Consider the following 5,000-nt stretch of genomic DNA (forward strand, 5'->3'; position numbering starts at 1 on the left):
AACATTAGATTTCTCTTAGGGCTTAGGATCGACTGACTCGTGTGCAACGGCTGTTCACACGAAACCCTTCTCCACGTCAGTCCTCCAGGTCCTCGCTGGAGTATTTGCTACTACCACCAAGATCTGCACCGACGGCGGCTCCAGGCAGGCTCACGCCCAGACCCTTCTGCGCACACCGCCGCGACCCTCCTACTCGTCAAGGCTTCATGGAGAACGGGAACTAAATCCCGTTCCTGCGCACTTGCCGTTGACGGCGGAGTATAGGCGCGACGCTTCAGCGCCATCCATTTTCAGGGCTAGTTGCTTCGGCAGGTGAGTTGTTACACACTCCTTAGCGGATTCCGACTTCCATGGCCACCGTCCTGCTGTCTTAAGCAACCAACGCCTTTCATGGTATCCCATAAGCGTCGACTTAGGCGCCTTAACTCTGCGTTTGGTTCATCCCACAGCGCCAGTTCTGCTTACCAAAATTGGCCCACTTGGCACTCTGATCCAAGAAAAATTTTATCAATTTATATCTCGTGGCTTCATGAAAATTCAAGCAAGCCAGAGATCTCACCCATTTAAAGTTTGAGAATAGGTTGAGGTCGTTTCGGCCCCAAGGCCTCTAATCATTCGCTTTACCAGATGAGACTCGTTATGCGTTCGAGTCGAGTGCCAGCTATCCTGAGGGAAACTTCGGAGGGAACCAGCTACTAGATGGTTCGATTAGTCTTTCGCCCCTATACCCAGTTCCGACGATCGATTTGCACGTCAGAATCGCTACGGACCTCCATCAGGGTTTCCCCTGACTTCGTCCTGACCAGGCATAGTTCACCATCTTTCGGGTCCCAACGTGTACGCTCTAGGTGCGCCTCTTCTCGCAATGAGAACGAGACGCCCCGGGAGTGCGAGGCCTAATCGTAACGAGGCCCATCCTCCCTTAGTCGACTTCACGGACGACTTTCACTTTCATTTCGCCTTTAGGTTTATCAAATCCCAATGACTCGCGTACATGTTAGACTCCTTGGTCCGTGTTTCAAGACGGGTCCCGAGAGTACCCAAAGCAATAGCGTCGCCGACCGGTAATTCAAAGTTTGGCCAGTCCAAGGACTCCGCCTGCCAACAGCCCGCCAGGCCCGGTTACGGCGCTAAGTCCGTACATCCGGTATCTAGACTGGAACGAGCTTGCGGCGGTCCTGGACGCAGTGCGTTCGAGAATTTTGCGGCCCGATACCGTCTGAGTACCGTCGCGCAGTCGGCCGGGCATCCAAGGGGCTGTCATCGTACGCTAAAAGCGACGGACAGTCTTCGCCTCGGGCCTTAGACCGACACGCAACGGGTCGCGACGTTCTACTAGGGGAGAAGTGCACGACTACATAGCCGGAACATTCGCCGCGGGTGGTGTGCCCACGCCGATGGGAAACCCGCCGTAACGGGACCATCCGGGGCACTATCGCACCAACACGGGAGCCAGCTTCGTTGACGATGAATCTCCCCATTCGATCTTTTGGGTTTCTCGGGTTTACCCCTGAACGGTTTCACGTACTCTTGAACTCTCTCTTCAAAGTTCTTTTCAACTTTCCCTCACGGTACTTGTTCGCTATCGGTCTCGTGGTCATATTTAGCCTTAGATGGAGTTTACCACCCACTTAGGGCTGCACTCTCAAGCAACCCGACTCTAAGGAGAGATCCACCCGAGACGCGTACCGGTCGCTACGGGCCTGGCACCCTCTATGGGTAAGTGGCCCCATTCAAGATGGACTTGGACGCGATTCGATGTCTCGGGATAAACGGATCCTCCTGAACACTACATTTCCCAGCGGCGTTAACCGCGGGATTCAGTGCTGGGCTCATTCCTGTTCGCTCGCCGCTACTAAGGAAATCCTTGTTAGTTTCTTTTCCTCCGCTTATTAATATGCTTAAATTCAGCGGGTAATCTCGCCTGCTCTGAGGTCGTCGAAATTTTATTATTTCTTTTCAAAGTTATACCACAAACTGTACGCTCTTTTCGGGGTTTCGACACGTAATACGAAAGGTATATTAATACCAACGACGCACAGGGATTATGTCGTTCGATTTTTTCCTTGTATCGTTCGATAACCAACTATTTTTCTCTTTTCGGATCAACACAATATCGTCGACTACTCGAAGGTACGTACGAGCCAAAATGAAAGCTCGGTGTCTCCTCTCTCTTTTGTTCGACAAAAGAAAAAAGGCACTTAAAACGCCGCATATTCGGGCAGGCGGGACAACGACAAAAAAAAAAACGACGACGACGACGTCCGGTTGTTCTCGACTCGCGTCGGAGTATATATGTATATATTATAATCGGATATATCTTTTTATCTATCCAGGGCGCGTTAAAACAAACGACGAGGAGAGACTACGACAACGAGGAGATAAAGGTCGGACCTTTTCTTCTTACCCTCGGCGCGCTCTCGCACACGATCGTTTCATGTTTCTTTTGTCCCCTAAAGGATACATATACCGTTACAACATATTTACGTTCGAATATACACTCGACGGTCGATAAACCGTAAAGACGCATCGTCCGATACGTTTTTTCTTTTGCTGTCGCGTTCCGACGCAAAATCCCAAGAAAAGGGCGAGAATGCCAGAGACAGCCATGTAAACCATCGGTGACTTATCATGGTCCAGAGAATAAAGGGTTAAAGGAAAAAAAAATCCCATTTTTAACGTGCGTGGTACACCTTCGTCGTGTATATATCGTTCGATGAAACCACGAGCGCACAAAAGGAGGAACAAAAGCGTTTCGAGATCGATCTTCGGTGTAAATGTCATTGTTCATTTGCGTTCGACCGTTGTTCGATAAAAGAAATTTAACACACGAACAACAATGAAGGGAGACTCTCGCAAGACGATCACCAAATAAGCGTTTATCGTTCGATCGGTCCGGGTTTTTCAACGTCCGTCCGGCACAATTATGCACTTCGAGGACTGGACGACCGGAACCCGTATTGGGATCGCGCGGTCTTCCGCTTCTAATCAACGACAACGAAGCGATCTGCGCTTGTAAATGTTAAAAAAACGTGGCGAAGCTACGATCTCGTAATAATTTAACCGTGAAAGAGCTTCCGTCGCACGTTTATTTTTAACTTTTCTCCTCGTTGTATAAACTTTCGCACCGTCGAAAAAAAAATTCGACAATCATTTCAGACAACGTCGGGAGCGCGGAGAAACGCCGTAAACACGCTCTACTCTCGGCTTGCTTCCTTCAAATTGGTGTCTAACAATTCTCTCGCAGGGCGAAGAATCATTTTCTCTCTCGTCTAAATATCCTTCTGTAGTTAGGTGTTTTCGACTCGGGAGCGCTCTTTCACGGGCGGTCGTATATGGTCTCTTTTAGGGGTTTAACTAGAAACCACGACTCACGCAAGCCGAGATAAGCGCATTCCGCCGAGAAGATCCTAAAAACTAAGAATTGCGAGATATACGAAAATGTTCTTCTGTCGCCTGTGAAAAAAATGAACACTAGCAAAGAGAGGGCGAGACACGAACGTTCCATTTAACATTCTCCGCGTCAAACGCCGACGAAATGTCCAACCATCGCTCGTACGTTTTCGCCAATTTCGCAAGTTGTTCTCTCTCTCGCGTTCGACCATCGGATCCCGCTCCGAAACGTTCGACTTTTCGGCGTTTAACAGTTTCGTTTTATCTAGTCGAACGACGAGCGGTACCGAAAAAAATTTAACAATGAAGAGAAAACCTTTTGCTGCTAAAGGCAAACGCAAGCAGTCTTTAGTTATATAAACGACCCTCAGCCAGGCGTGGTCCAGGAATTGTATCCGTGGACCGCAATGTGCGTTCGAAATGTCGATGTTCATGTGTCCTGCAGTTCACACGTTGACGCGCAATTAGCTGCGTTCTTCATCGACCCACGAGCCAAGTGATCCACCGTTCAGGGTAATCGTATAAAAATTTTTGTTCATATTTAACAACTCAGCGTCTGAAAACCAGTATGTACGTGATTTATTTAACCTGGTTTATAAATTCGTTCGATTGTCCATAGAATACTAACTCCAATCCAAGCGCAAGATCGAGTATCGGTATTCGGACGTCGTCCCGTCATAGCTCTGTTCACAGATTTACCCGAGCTGATTGATGATTAAGACGACACGATAACGTCCATGGACGGGTAAAGGACCGTATAAAACTACAGAACCGCCGATGAAACGACGCTCTGTGACGCATTTCTCTTCGTGCGGCGAGTTTTCAGTCCGTTCCGGGTGGTAAAGTCATTCAAAAACCGTGGAAAATACGAAACGCGCTGTCGCGCGTAACACAGAGTCTCCTGCTCGCTGCTTACATATATTGGACGTCTTGGCGGTATCGCGAGATTCGATACGGACACTCCATGGCCGGCGTCAGATCGGTCTACCAACGAAGGAGACTACGCTATCGTTTTCGCTTCTCAGCCGGTCCGTAAAGCGATACGTTACCATATCGTCCGTCGTAAGCAGGCGGACTCTCGTGAAGTTGCGACTTCGTTCGTCGAAGCGGTTTCGTGGTTCGATTTCCATCGGTTACCCGGACACCCCCCGCGTGAAAGCCTCCGTGTCACACTCTAAATTTCGTTTCTCGTTTAACACGAAATAGAGAGAGGCTAAAAGGGGGTGTTCCCTTTGTCCAAAGACAAAATTTATAGAGAGAAAGAAAATAAAATGAGAGTCTCTCACGAAGCGGGCGAAAAAAAAAAAACAAGAAATTTAACAATTTTTTTTCGCAAACCCATGCATTTCGTTACCAAACGTCCCAAAATATTTCTTTATATTCTCTCTCGTGTTTTCACACGGGGTCGAGAGAGTACGCAACACGAATCAAGAATAAAAATTATAGAAAGGAAAGTCCGATAAGAATATTTCGAGATTCTTATAACCTTCACCTCTTCCTTACTTCTCCGAAATCTCTCCGCTTTCCTGGCGCGTATCTATTTAACAATTTCGATTCTCTCCTCCTTTTAACTCAGACGTCGCAACGAACGGGTACACCATGCATAC

At 48.3% G+C, this 5,000-nt stretch overlaps 1 non-coding gene and 1 pseudogene across 1 annotated transcript; both read right to left on the bottom strand.

Annotated features, from left to right (window-relative positions):
- Positions 1-1,938, bottom strand: part of LOC143266284 (large subunit ribosomal RNA) — a 4,713-nt pseudogene extending 2,775 nt beyond the window's left edge.
- A 1,816-nt stretch (positions 1,939-3,754) lies between these two features.
- LOC143266291 (5.8S ribosomal RNA) lies at positions 3,755-3,909 on the bottom strand. Its single transcript, XR_013041334.1, has one exon. It is a non-coding gene; the product is annotated as a 5.8S ribosomal RNA (ribosomal RNA).
- Positions 3,910-5,000: the final 1,091 nt, after the last annotated feature.

This window comes from Megachile rotundata, unplaced genomic scaffold (genome assembly GCF_050947335.1).
Source record: "Megachile rotundata isolate GNS110a unplaced genomic scaffold, iyMegRotu1 scaffold0132, whole genome shotgun sequence".
In the NCBI taxonomy this organism is placed as follows: Eukaryota; Metazoa; Arthropoda; class Insecta; order Hymenoptera; family Megachilidae; genus Megachile; species Megachile rotundata.